This window comes from Symphalangus syndactylus, chromosome 17 (assembly GCF_028878055.3).
Source record: "Symphalangus syndactylus isolate Jambi chromosome 17, NHGRI_mSymSyn1-v2.1_pri, whole genome shotgun sequence".
Lineage (NCBI taxonomy): Eukaryota > Metazoa > Chordata > Mammalia > Primates > Hylobatidae > Symphalangus > Symphalangus syndactylus.
The window spans coordinates 18,132,102-18,147,461 of NC_072439.2; the positions used below are offsets into that span (position 1 = coordinate 18,132,102).

Consider the following 15,360-nt stretch of genomic DNA (forward strand, 5'->3'; position numbering starts at 1 on the left):
AGCAGGAAGTGAGCGGCAGGTGAGGGAGCATTATGGCCTGAGCTCCACCTCCTGTGAGATCAGCCCAGCATTACATTCTCATAGGAGTGTGAACACTATTGTCAACTGTGCGTGCGAAGGATCTAGGTTAGGCGCTCCTTATGAGAATCTAATGTCTGAGGTGGAACAGTTTCATCCCGAAACCATTCCCCAGTCCGTGGAAAAATTGTCTTCCACAAAACCGGTCCATGGTGCTAAAACGGTTGGGAACCACTGGTTTAAAGAATGAGCCAGGTAGAATGGGTTGGGAGGGGCAATAAGAAGCCAGGAAAGCATCAGCCCCTGTAACTGAAAAGTAGATTAGTGGCTTCCAGTTTGCAAAGTTTAGTTAACAAGAGGGAGGTCTGGTATAAAGAAAGTGATTTATTCCAGAGCTAGCATAGGGGAAGAAGCACAGGTGTTGTCTTTAAGTGTACTGCTTGGCTTTTAGAGCAGAAAGCAGGCACTTTTAAAAGGTAGGGGAGGAAGAGGGCAGGGGTCTGTGTGCTGACTTAGTGCCTTGTCTATTAGGCAGTTGAGTTGGCGTTTTCATGGGCAGAAATAAGTTGTAACCAGAAGGGAGAGAGTAGCAGGCATGCTTTCAACTGTTGTCTCTTGAGGCAACTTCCTGGTGGGTGAGAGTTCAGAGGCCAGCATGCTTTAGTTTGTAAATTGACTGTTAATTCTGGAGGAGAGTTCTGGCTTGGTGCACACAGTTAGGTGAACTTGCCCTGTAGGAAGTGTCTGGTGAAGGGGAGGTAAAAGTCTATATTTGCATTTTTAAAGGGCTACGTAGGAAGTGGGGAACTAAGGGAATGAGAAAAGAGAGAGAAATAAATAAGCTGTCTCTTAGAAAAATGGTGGTTCGGCCGGGCGCGGTGGCTCACGCTTGTAATCCCAGCACTTTGGGAGGCCGAGGCGGGCGGATCACGAGGTCAGGAGATCGAGACCACGGTGAAACCCCGTCTCTACTAAAAAATACAAAAAAATTAGCCGGGCGCGGTGGCGGGCGCCTGTAGTCCCAGCTACTCGGAGGCTGAGGCAGGAGAATGGCGTGAACCCGGGAGGCGGAGCTTGCAGTGAGCCTAGATTGCGCCACTGCACTCCAGCCCGGGCGACAGAGCGAGACTCTGTCTCAAAAAAAAAAAAAAAAAAAAAAAAAAAAAGAAAAATGGTGGTTCTCAGTTACACCCCTAGTCCAGATGCTGTGATACCACTGGTTTAGCAGGAAAAACAAAATTCCAACCACCAATGGAGAAGCTGTGTCCTCACGGAAAAGCTATCTTCCCATATTTAACATTCTCATGGTAGTCATATTTCTACTTTAGATGTAGAAACACTAAATTTCAGAGAAGTTAGTGAATTGCTAAGTATCTTAAAGCAAGTATAACTATTGAAGAGCTTGGCATTGGTATCAGTCTGACACCCAACATCTGATTCAATGCCATAAAACTAGAGAAGATTCTGTAGGTGACGGAGCATGATTTATTATTAAGAGTTTCTTCCTTTCCATTTCTTGGTTAAAATATCTTCATTATAGAAAACAATTTGAAAACTGGCATATGTTAATTGAAAGACATTAATAATAGTATAAAGCTAAATCAGGAAACAATTCATCTAAAATCCTCGTTTGAAGATAAACCAGATTTTTTGTCCTCCCAAATAAACATACATTGACCTGTCAACCTATATTTTTCTTTTTAAAAATAGTCTAATGTCCTATATCCATTTTCTTAAAGTAAAAAAAAAAAAAAAAGACTTTTCACAATTTTTTTTTTTTTTTTTGATACAGAGTATTGCTCTGTTGACCAGGCCAGAGTTCAGTGGCACGATCTCGGCTCACTGCAACCTCCGCTTCCTGGGTTCAAGCGATTCTCCTGCCTCAGCCTCCTGAGTAGCTGGGACTACAGGCGTGTGCCACTAGGCCTGGCTAATTTTTTTGTATTTTTAGTAGAGACAGGGGTTTCACCGTGTTAGCCAGGATGGTCTCAATCTCCTGACCTCGTGATCTGCCCACCTCAGCCTCCCAAAGTGCTGGGATTACAGGTGTGAGCCACTGCTCCTGGCTGACGTTTCACAATTTGGTTTGGACAAAAATTAAGGTGACTGAACAACCACATAATGCCAAACAAATTTTCAATGCCCCATTGAAAATTGAGTGATGGTTATTCCTATATCAATTACAGCTGTATCCTTACTCTACTCTGCATTCGCAAAAGATAAAATTTATTGATACTCTCAGTGGTAGTGTATGCAAGGAGCTGAACCTGAGATGTTAGGTAGCACCTGGCATCAAAGGCCCCTGCTGTTGCCCACGTCCTTGTGCTCTGGGCCTCTGATGGGAGGGGCAGCCTCCAAGATGTGTGAAATGCCTTTGAGGTCATTCTTCCATTGTCTTGGACAATAGGTCCTGGTTTTTTTTTTATAATAAGCATTTTATTATTATACTTTAGGATTTAGGGTACATGTGCACAATGTGCAGGTTTGTTACATATGTATCCATGTGCCATGTTGTTTTGCTGCACCCATTAACTCGTCATTTAGCATTAGGTATATCTCCTAATGCTGTCCCTCCCCCCACCCCACAACAGTCCCCCGAGTGTGATGTTCCCCTTCCTGTGTCCGTGAGTTCTCATTGTTCAATTCCCACCTATGAGTGAGAACATGCGGTGTTTAGTTTTTTGTCCTTGCGATAGTTTACTGAGAATGATGTTTTCCAGTTTCATCCATGTCCCTACAAAGGACATGAACTCATCATTTTTTATGGCTGAATAGGTCCTGGTTTGAGCTGACATGGCCAATCCATACTAATCTCATAAATCAGTTGTTCAGCCACACCCTTGTTTTCTCCAGGACAGGGTTTTGCATGTTTTCCAAAGTAGATAAGCTGCAAAGTTTAAAAGTATTTAGTTCTCTCTACCTTTTAATTAGTAATTCTGACTTTCAGTGACTTCTCACTTTCTACATTTTACTATAGGTAGTCAAGATTATTCAAGATGCAACTTCAACACATTGTTAAGAAATAGTGTCAGCTAAATATTCAATTACATTGCTCACAAGTTCTACCTACCACAAAACACTAGGACCTGAATATAATTCAGCCAAATTATTTGCCTCTTTATAACAAGAACCCTGCTTTCTTCAGTTTCCAATAAGATGTTCCACATTTCTGACTGACGTCTCATCATTATGGCCTTTACTGTCCATATTTCTATCAACATTCTGATCGTGACCACATAGGTTTACTCTAAGAAGACTGATGCTTTCTCTAGCTCTCATTCTGTCCTTCTGAGCCCTAACCAGAATTGTCTTTAACAGTCCAATCATGACAATGTAGGCTTTTCCTAGCATGCATTTCAGAAGTCTCCCAGCCTCTACCCATTATACAGTCACAAAGATACCTCCACATTTTTAGATATTTGTTACAACAGCAATCCCACTTCTCAATACCACTATTCTTAGTCACAATAAACCATGGGCTAGCTGGCTTATAAGCAACAGAAACTTATTCCTCACAATCAAGGCACTGGGAGATCTTATGTCTGAAGTGGGGCCGCTTTCTGGTTCTTAGGTGGCACCTTGTTGCAATGTCCTCAAATGGTGGAAGTGATGAACAAGTTTCCTCAGGTCTCTTTTACAAAGGGACTCATCCCATTAATAAGAGTTCTGCCCTCATAAGCTAATCACCCTCCAAAGGCCCCACCTCCTAAAGCCATCTTATTGGAGGTAAAGAATTAAACATATGAATTTTAGTGGGCCACAAACATTTAAACCATTGCATCAGGTAGTTTCATAATTACTAAGTCATATTATTGTAAAAATAACTCAGCTAACTAGAGTTCAACATCATTACAGTTCTTTTTGTCTTTATGCTGAGGACATATACTCAAAATACTGTACTGTATTTAATATGATACTTAAATGACTTCTTGCTTTCATCTTTACTCTGATTGTGTTATTGATTTGAAATTCATTTAGGTTAGTCTGTTATTCTTTGATTTTAAGTTTCCTGGTTTATCTCCATTCTTGATTTCATATTATTGAGTATGTCAGTCAATAACATATTCCCATAAGTCAATACTATACAAAATGTTATTCTCAGAAAAGTGCCACTCACTCCCCTCCTTTCCACCACACCACTTCCACGATGTTGACTCCTAATACCCATGTGTAACCAATTTCATTATTTTCTGGTTTATCATTACCAGTTTTTACAGAAAACATGTAGATTTCTTATTTTCCCTGTTTACTTAAACAAAAGGTAGCATTCATCTAAACCTTCTATGGTCACCCAACAATACATCCTGGAAAATCACTTCATATAGAGTACATGCTTTTCACAACTCCACAAACTCCATTGTGTGTTTTATTCAATACTGCACCCATTCATGGGCATTTCAGTGGTTTCCAATATTTTATTACTACAAATAATGCTGTGATACATAAACTCATACTATATATTTTCTCCCTGTTGAAGATATATGTTAAGGGTACATTTCAAAAAGTAGGATTTCAGGGCCAAAATGGGAATAGAAGTGTATTTTGTTGCATATTGTCAAATTGCCTTTATATTTTTATACTATTTTTCATTTCCAGAAGCAATGTATGAGGAATGTCTTGCCTTGACACTAGCTAACAGAATGTGGTATTTTGATGTTTTTAAAGTTTTCCCAATCTAATGGTAAGAAATGGTATCTAAATGTATTTTTAATTTGTATTTATTGTTTTGTAAATAACATGGAACATCTTTGCATATTTTCTTTTTTTTAGAAGGGTAGAACATATTTTATTTTACATGTTATTAGCTTGCTTTGTAGACTTAAATACCAAGGCATGTGGTAGGTGGGCCTCCATTTGTATTCTTGCCCTGAACCCTGTAAATGTCACAGTCAGGCCTATATTCCTTTTTTTCACATTTATTCATCACATTTATTCACAAGTTAAAGAATTAGAAACACAGCTTTGTCATTTGTAAAATAACCAAGTTGTATAAGATAATCTCTAATTTTCTTTCCCCCTCTAAAATGTTATGACTTTTATTATAATAAGTATTATTATTATTTATATTACTTTAAGTTGTGGGATACACGTGCTGAACATGCAGGTTTGTTACATAGGTATATATGCCATGGTGGTTTGCTGCACCTCATCTTTGCATATTTTCAAGGACCATTATTATATTCTTTGGAAATTGAACAAATCTCTTGTTCCATCTTCTATTGGGCTTTTGGTCTTTTCTCCTTAATTTTAAGTATTATTTATACATTTACAATATTAACATTATATCTTCCAAATGTTTTCTTAAAAAAATAGTTTAAGTTTTCTCTGACTGTGCTTCTATGTTTTTTTGCTATGCCAGGTATTTTGAACATAGTCTTTATTATTTTAAATAAGTTTTCTTGAAGTGTAATTTACAAAAAATAAAATTAACCATTTTTAAAATATATAATTTAATGGCAAGGGTACCTAGTACAAATACAAAACCACGACCTCTTAAGTTCTAAAACATTTCATCACCCAAAGAAAACTCCATCCCCACTAAACAGTCACTCACATTGGCCATACCCCTATCCCTGGCAAACACAAATCTTTCTGTCTTATTTAATTATCTGTTTTAGTCATTGTATATAAATGGAATCACACAGTATGGGATCTTTGTTTCTGACCCTTTTCATTTAGCATAATGTTTTTAAAGTTCATCTGTATCATAGCATGTATCAGTACCTTATTTCTTTTTATACAGGAATAATATTTTATTCTGTGCTTATACTACATTTTGCTTATCCATTGATCTACTGGTGACATTTGGGTTCTTTCCACCTTTTGGCTGCTGTGAATAGTGCTACTATAAACATTCCTATACGCATATTTATTCCATTACCTGCTTTCAGTTCTTTTGGGTAAATACCTCGATATGAAATTAGTGATTAACAGGGTAATTCTATGAAGATCACAAAACAGTTTTCCAGAAAAATTGCCCCATTTTATGTTCCCACCTTCAACGTGTGAAGGTTATAATTTCTCCACAGTCTCTCCAACATGTATTATTTTCTATTTTTGGAAATGATAGCTAGCACAGTGGTTGTCAGTGATATCTTATTGTTGGTTTGATTTGCATTTTCCTCATGATTAATGGTGTCGAGCCCTTTATTGGTCACTTGTATACTGGAAATGCCCATGTATGTCCTTTGCCCATTTTTTTTTTCAGATGGAGTCTCACTCTGTTGCCCAGGCTGGAGTGCAGTGGCACAATCTTGGCTCACTGCAACCTCCGCCTCCTGGGTTCAAGTGATTCTTCTTCCTCGGCCTCCTGAGTAGCTGGGACTACAGGCATGCGCCACCACACCCAGCAAATTTTGTATTTTTAGTAGAGACAGGATTTCACCATGTTGGCCAGGATGGTCTCGATCACTTGACCTCCTGATCCACCCGCCTCAGCCTCCCAAAGTGCTGGGATTACAGGTGTGAGCCACCATGCCCAGCAGTCCTTAGCCCATTTTTAAATTGGGTGCTTTCAATTTTTTTCATTGAGGTATAAGAATTCTTGTTATATTCTGGATACTGGAACCCATGCTGCATGGTCTTTTCGTGTTCTTGACCATGTATATCCATGCACAGAATTTTTAAAAACTGAAGTCCAATTTATGTATTTTTTATTAGCGTCTGCTCACGTTGTCTCTTTGAAGAATCCATTCCAAATAAAAAGTCAGGAAGATTTATCTCTATGCTTATTTCTAAGAGTTTTATAGTTTAAGCTCTTAAATTTAGGTCACTTATGGATTCTGAGTTAACTTTTAAGTATACTGTGAGGTACAAACCTAACTTCATTATCCTGCATGTCTATGTATCAGCATCCCAGCAGTATTGGCTACTATTCTATCTCCATAAAGTAATCTTGAATGCTTCCTGAAAATAAAGTGGCCTTAGATTTATGAGTTTTGTTGTGGACTCTCAATTTTAGTCCATTAGTCTCTCTCTCTCTCTCTCTTTATATATATATATATATATCTTTGTATGCTAGAACAACTTTGTATGCTAGAATCTCTTTAAATAGATAAAACAATTGTTTTGATTACTATAGCTTGGTAAAAGGTTTTGAAATCAGAAAGTGCAAGTTATCCACTTTGTTCATTTTTATCAAGATTGATTTTTCCATTTGTGGCCATTGCAATTACATATGAATTTCGGTATTGGCTTTTCTATTTCTACACAAAATGCTGTTGGGATTTTGATAAAGATTCTATGAAAAGTGTATAATTCTCTGGGTAGTATTGTCATATTTACAGTGTGAAGTCTTCCTATTCCCTCAGCTCCTAGATAATAGGTGAATTCAGGATGATCATAGGATACATGACCAACATACCAAAATCCATTGTATTTCTTTATAATGGCAATAAACACATGGAAACCAAAATAAATTAAATACTCAGGTATAAATCTGACAAAAGAATTACACAGGATGCAAGTTGAAAATTACAGCACTGATGAAAAAAATTAAACAACATGAAATAGATGGAGAGATATTCTGTATTAATAGATTGTGAAACTGAACATAGTAAAAATGTCAATTCTCTCCCAATGGATGCACAGCTTTTTGATAATTACTATCAAAATCACAGCAAGTTGTTTTTTTGTTTTTTGTTTTGTTATGTTTTGTTTTATTTTGTTTTTTGTTTTGTTATGTTTTGTTTTATTTTGTTTTTTTGAAATGGAGTTTCACTTTTGTTGCCCAGGCTGGAGTGCAATGGTGCCAGCTCGGCTCACTGCAACCTCTGCCTCCTAGGTTCAAGTGATTCTCCTGCCTCAGCCTCCCGAGTAGCTGAGATTACAGGCATGCGCCACCAAGCCCAGCTAATTTTGTATTTTTAGTAGAGGCGGGGTTTCGCCATGTTGGTCAAGCTAGTCTCGAACTCCCGACCTCAGGTGATCCACCTGCCTTGGCCTCCCAAAGTGCTGGGACTACAGGTGTGAGCCACTGCGCCTGGCCAGCAAGTTTTTCTAATAGATAAAAAATTCATATCAAAAGGCAAAGGAACTAACTAGATCACCTAAAATGACTTCGCAAAAGAAGAATAAAGTGGGAGGAATCACTCTAATAATGTCAAGAGTTATTATATATCTACATTAACCAAGGCAGAGTAACATTCTCTGAGTATAGACACACAGATCAGTGGAACACAATAGATAACCCAGAAATGACCTTAACCAACTATAACAAAATGATTTGTGCCAAAATGCTAAAGCAAATAAATAGAAATGGGACAGTGTTTTCATCAAAGACTGCTGGGAAAACTGAACATCCATATGCAAAAAAGAAAAAGAATCTGAGACTTTATTTAAAAATTAAGTCAAGTTGGATCATAGATGTAAATGTGAAATATCAATTTAAAATTATAAAATTTTAAGAAGACAGTGTAGGAAAACTCTCAGTACCTAGAGCTTTGTCAGTGTTTGCAGATCTCATATCTGATGAAAAACTTATATCTACAATATATAAACAACTTTCACAACTCAACCATAAAATAGTCTAAGAAGAAAAGGAGCAAAAAACACAAAGACACAATTCACTCAAGAAGAGTTATGGATGGTATTTGAACACAGAAACAGATATTCACAGCATTAAACAAAATACACTAACACTAATGATAGGTGATGAGCTAAAAAGAAAATAGCAAAAAAAAAAAAAAATCTCGTGATGTTTTTTAAAAGCTTACAAATTTGTAGTGGGCCACATTCAAAGCCGTCCTGGGCTGCATGTGTGCCACTGGCTAGACAAGTTGAGCTAAAGGGTGTTATGCTGAGTAAAAAGATAATCTGAAAAAGTACGTAATACATGATTCCATCTATATGACATTCCCAAAATGACAATGTAGAGATGGACATCAGATGAGTAGTTGCTAGGGATAATGAATGGTGGGGACACAAGTTGGGTTGACTATAAAGGGGTGCTTCAAGAGAGATCTCTGTGGTGATGGAATAGTTCTTTCTGTATCATCACTGTCTTGGTGATTCCATTAAATCTACATGAAATACGATGAATAAAAGTAGTATACACACATATTGTACCAATATTGAATTCCTGGTTTTGATATTTTACTAAAATTATGTAAAATGTAATTAAGAATGTAGATGGAAGACCCAGGGAGTTTCTCTGTACTTCCCTTGCAATTTCCTGTGAATTTCAAATTATTTCACTACAAAAAGATAACACAACTGATTATTATCAATCCCTGCTTTTCTGAGGAATTTTTTTTTTTTTTTTTTGAGACGGAGTCTCGCTCTGTTGCCCAGGCTGGAGTGCAGTGGCGCGATCTTGGCTCACTGCAAACTCCGCCTCCCGGGTTCACGCCATTCTCCTGCCTCAGCCTCCGGCGTAGCTGGGACTACAGGCGCCCGCCACCGCGCCCGGCTAATTTTTTGTATTTTTTAGTAGAGACGGGGTTTCACCGTGGTCTCGATCTCCTGACCTCGTGATCCACCCGCCTCGGCCTCCCAAAGTGCTGGGATTACAAGCGTGAGCCACCGCGCCCGGCCCTTTTTTTTTTTTTTTAAGACGGAGTCTCGCTCTGCCGCTCAGGCTGGAGTGCAATGGCGCCATCTCAGCTCACAGCAACCTCCACCTCCCTTTGCTATTCTCATGATAGTGAGTGAGTTCTCATGAAATCTGATTGTTTGGACGTGTGTGGCATTTCCCCTTTGCTCTCTCTCTTCTGTTCTAATGCTTTCTTCTCCTTCATCTTTCACCATGATTGTAAGTTTCCTGAGGCCTCCCAGTCATACTTTCTGTTAAGCCTTGGAACTGTAAGTCAATTAAATCTCTTTTCTTTATAAATTACCCAGTCTCAGGTAGTACTTTACAGCAGTGTGAAAACAGACTAATACAGCTTATTACCCAATTTCACTCCTAAGTATACACCAAGAGAAATGAAAGCTAAGAGATGGGATTCAGAAGAGAGCTCACGTTGTATGATTTCATTTACATGAAATATTCAGAATGGGCAAATCTGTAGAAACAGAAAGTAGAATAGTAGTTGCCAGGAGCTGGTGGAGAAAGGACGAGGATTGGGAGTGACTGCCAATGGACAGGGGATTTCTTTCCGGGCCGATTAAAAAAACCTGAGATTAGAGAGTAGTGACAGTTGCACAACTTTGGGAATTTACTAAAAAACCACTAAAGGATACATTTTAAAGTGATGCATTTTATGATATTTGAATCATTACTCAAGTTTAAGCAAGGTTGGGCTGGTTGGCCTAATAGTATTTTGGGGCCTATGTAACCAAGCACCTTAGCTTCAAACTACATTTTAAAAACCATCTTTTATTTCCCCCTTCTCCCCAGTCTCAAGACGTAGCTTTGAGACGAACTATAGATGTGTTTTCTTTCGTGTTGAAGTACAGCCTCCAAATCTGCTTTAAAACTCCACTCCCTTCTTTTTCCCACCTTATGCTTCCATGCCCTATGCACATTTATTTACCTGGATGCTTGTTAAGCTCACACCATGCTCACTTATCTGCTCATATATTTCCTTAGAAGCTTCAGGGGAAGAATACTGATGAGGATCAGGCAGCTCTGGAATTCTCTCCTCCTGGCTACAGATGAACTGCAAGGTTGACTACCATTAATTTATAACCTGATTGAGCCCATGATGGCGCTGGCCCCTTCACCAGATGCAACAATAATTCAAGATCATCAGAGCGAGACATGCCATCAGGTACCTCCTAACCCCCCTTACCTCTCTGCATTCCAAGCCCACTTCTTAAACTGTGGCCCTCTCTCCAGAAATTGAAAAGTGGCAACTTTTGGAAAAGATTCCAATTACTCTTTCCCTTGCTGGCAACCAGTAATAAAATTCACTCTTTTTATCACACCTTCCTTTTGTTATTTTGGCTTTTTTCTGTAAGAGATAAGCAGCTGGACCTTCTTTCAGTTATACCAATAGCCCACTCACCTATCATGAATTGGTATATTCCCTTCCCTCACAACACATTGAAAATACTTCTACCATTACACTCACCACAATGCCCAGAGTTAATGCTTCACAGATGTGTCCACTCACTGCCCTGTATAACCCGACAGCAGTGCTTAGAAACCAAGAGGGTGATTATACACAAAGTATCTAAAGCATAATTTATAATGAGAAATTCCTTAATTCCAAAGCGTGAGAATAATTCAAAAATCAAAAACATGGAGGTCAGCATCATTCTAATAAAACATCACTCTGACTAACTCTGTGGCAGGCTTTCCTGAAGTGGATTTGGACAGAGCATCGCAACAAATGTCCTTTACCCACTATTTATTCAGGATATACCCTACTGACTAGTGCTTGCAGGGCCTACTCCAAACCCCTATTGCCATTCCTCTCTCTTCCATAAAGCCTAAAAAATCAAATAATTCTCTTTCTCTGCCTTTGTCTAGCTAGAGATTTTCATGGGACATATTCTGGGAAGTAAGATAGAAGTGGAAGTGAGCAGTCCTCTCCTGACAAGAGATGCTGTGAGGACATAAGGGATTAAGAGAGCAAAAAGGTGATAGCCTCAGTGGATTGTAGGTATTGGCGAGGTACTAAGATTATTGATGCAAGAATGCTGATGGGACTCAGGTGGCAATACAGGTGAAAGTTGTTGCAGACTAGTGCTGCAAATTATTACCGAAGAGTATTTTCTAGGAAGTGACAAGGTTTAGGATATGACCGTGGGAGAGAGCATCCCTTGATATTTCACATGAATCTTGGGTGGATTTTTCCATTTCTGAAAAAAAATCATTGTGATTACATTAAGGATTGCAGTGAATCTGTAGACCATTTTAGGTGGTATTTACTGCCTTGTAATTTATCTCTCAACTCATTAATAATGGATATACCTCCATTTATTTGTGCCTCTTTTAATTTCCTTCAGTAATATGTTGCAGAGCTCAGTGTTTAAGTGCTTCTCTTGTCCTTGGTTATGACAATTCCTAAGTAATTGTTTCTTTTTGATGCTATTGCCAAGGTAAGTATTTTCCTTTTCAGATTTTTTTTTGTGTACAAACTACTTCTATACAGGTATTTTTCCTGCAACTTTTTGACTTTGTTAGCTCTAAGAGGTTTTTTTCTTGTGTGTTCTGTATAACTTATGTTTATAAGAACATGTCGTCAGCATATAGACACAGTTTTATATGTTTCCAATTTTAACAGGTTTATTTCCTTTTTCTACCTAATTGTTCTGCCTAGAACTTCCCATACTATGTTGACTAGAGGTGGAAAAGTGGAGCAAACTCATTGTGTTCCTGATATTAGAAGAAGAGCTTGCAGTCCTTCACCACTGAATATGAAAATAAGCTCTTGAAATTTTCCACATCTGGCCTTTATTTTGTTGAGATAGTTTCTTTTCTTTTTAGTTGAGTGGTATTTTAACCATGAAAGTGTGAATTTTGTTAAATGAATTTTCTGTATTCACTGATATGATCATGTAGATTATATTTTTTATCTTTCAATCTGTTCATGCAGCATAATACACTAATATTTGTATGTTGAGTCATAAATTATATTTGCATTCCAGGAATAAATGTTTGGTCATTGAGTATAATCCTTTTAATATGCTGCTGAATTTTGCTGGCATTTTATGATAGAGTCTTGCATCAGTATTCATACAGGATGTTGATGTATAATTTTCATGCAATGTCTTTGTCTGGTTTGGTACCATGGTAATCCTGGCCTCAGAGAAGGAACTAGGAAGTGTTCCCTCCTCTTGCCTATTTGGGAAGAGGTTGAGGAGTTATGGTGTTAAATGTTCCTTTAATGTTTGGAATAATTCTTACTAAGTAAAATAAGGGTTACTAAAAATAAAAATAAAATTTTTTTTTAAATGGAAGAATTAACCAGTGAAGCCACCTAGTTTTGGGCTTTCTTTGTTGGGAGGCACTGGGTTACTGATTCAATCTCCTTACTAGTTAAGGATCTACTCAGATTTTCTGTCTTCATGATCCATTTTTGGTAGGGTATATGTTTTAAGGGATTTGTCTATTTTATCTTGGTTGTCCAATTTGTTGGCATACAATTAAAGATAGTGCTATATTATAATCATTTTTATTTCTCTAAAATTTGCAGCAATGTTCACATTTTTGTGTGTAAATTTTGTTTCTTGAGGCTTCTCTATTTTTTAGTCAGTCTAACTATAGGTTTCTCAAGTTTCTTAATCTTCTGGAATAACCAACTCTTGGTTTGGTTAATTTTCTGTTTTTCTATTCTCCATTTGTCATTGCATTAATCAGTATTCTTTCTTTCCTTCTACTAGCTTTCTGGTTCAAATTCTTTGCCTTTTTGTAGTTCATGAATATAAAATTAGGTTGTGAATTTAATGTATTTCTTTCTTTAATATAAGCATTTACAGGTACAAATTTCCCACCTACTACTGCTTTTACCTCATCCAATAAATTTTGGCACGTTGTTTTTATTTTCAATGGTCTCCATATATTTTCTAATTTCACTTCTAATTTACTCTGACATATAGGTTATTTAAGAATGTGTTTAGTCTCCACATACTTGTGAACTTTCACTTTTCTTGCTATCATTTCTAGTTTTTGTGATCTAGATTGTAATTGGAAAAAATGTATTTTATTGTATTAAAATTTAAAATTTATTAACACTTGATTTGTGGCCTAATATATAGCTATCCTGGAGAATATTCCATGTGCAAATGAGAAAATGTATATTCTGTTGTTGTTGTGTGGGTTATTCTGTATATGTGTTTTAGGTCAATTTTGTGTATAATATTCTTCAAATCCTCTATTTCCTTACTTATCTTTGTTTGTTTGTTTGTTTGTTTTTCTTACTTATCTTTGATCTGCCTATTTGAAAGTGAGGTATGAAGTGTCCTAGTACAGTTGACCCTTAGTATATGTGAGGGATTGGTTCCGAGAACCCTGGTATATCAAAATGCATACATACTCAAGTCTTGTGGTCAGCCCTGTAGGACCAATGTATATAAAAATTTGGCCCTTCATATATGTGGGTTTCACATCCCATGAATATTGTATTTTCAATCTGAGTTTGGTTGAAAAAAGTTCACACATAAGTGTACCTATGTAGTTCAAATCCATGTGGCTCACAGTCAACTGTATTATTGGGCAGCTACTTCTCTCTTCAATTCTGTATTTGCTTCATATAATTAGGAGCTCTGATGTTTGGTGCACATATGTTTATAATTGTTATATCTTCTTGGTGAAATCATCCTTTTAGTAATATATAATGTTCTTCTTGGTCTCTTCTAACAATTTTTCACTTAAAGTCTAATTTAGCCCTTAGTAAAGCCACTCTTGCTCTCTTTTTATTACTATTTATATGGAATAACTTTTTCCATCCTTTCAGTTTCAATCCATGCATGTCATTAGATTTAAGCATATCCCTTGTGCAGAGCATACACTTGGATACTGTTTTTTTCAATGGTTTTGCCAGTCAACATCTTTTGGTTGAGGAGTTTCACTCATTTACACTAAACTCATTATTTGTAGGAAAGGTCTTACCATTTTGTTATTTTTTAAATGTATTACTGCCTTTTGCCCCTAATTTCCTCCATTACTGCCTTCCTTTATATTGAGTCCTTTTTCTGTAGTGATACGTTTTGAATCTCTTCTCATTTCCCTTTGTGTGTCTCACTGATATTTTCTTTATTTGAAGAAACATAACATTCTACATGCTACACTCTAAAGTTATAACCATCTATTTAAAATTGATACCAACTTAACTTCAGTCACATGCAAAAACGCTACCCCTTCACAACTTCTGCTTCCCTTCATGTTATGTGACTGGTATCATGTATTGCAACTATACATATTGTGTACCCATTCACATAGATTTACAATCATTTTAATGCATTTTCCTATTACATAGTGTACAAAATAAAAAGTGGAGTAAAAATTAAAATTACAAAAATAGTGAGTTTTACATCATTCATGTAATTTTATTTACTTTAGATATTTATGTTTTCATATGGTTTCAAGTTGCTGTCTAGCATCCTTTCACTTCAACTTGATGGCATCCCTTTATAACTTCTCATATAAATTGTCTTCTGGTAAAGGACTCTCTTGGCTTTTGTTTCTTTAGAAAAGTATTAATTTATCTCTCATGTTTGAAGGACAGTTTTGCTGAATATTGAATTCTCCGTAGACGACTGTGTGTTTTTGGTTTTTTCAGCAGAGAATACATCATCTATCCTCAGATGTTTGCTGAAAATCTGCTGACATCTTATTGAAGATTCTTTGTACATGACAAGTCGTTTTGGACTTGCTGCTGTCAAAATTTTTGTTTGTCTTTGTCCTCCAATAATTTTTAATAATATGTCTCAATTGGGTCTCTTTGATTTTAT

General features: G+C 36.9%; 1 protein-coding gene across 1 annotated transcript in view; it reads right to left on the minus strand.

Moving 5' to 3' along the window:
• LOC129466044 (zinc finger protein 224) overlaps positions 1 to 15,360 on the minus strand; it is an 87,008-nt gene that overhangs the window by 59,990 nt on the left and 11,658 nt on the right. The window lies entirely within an intron of this gene.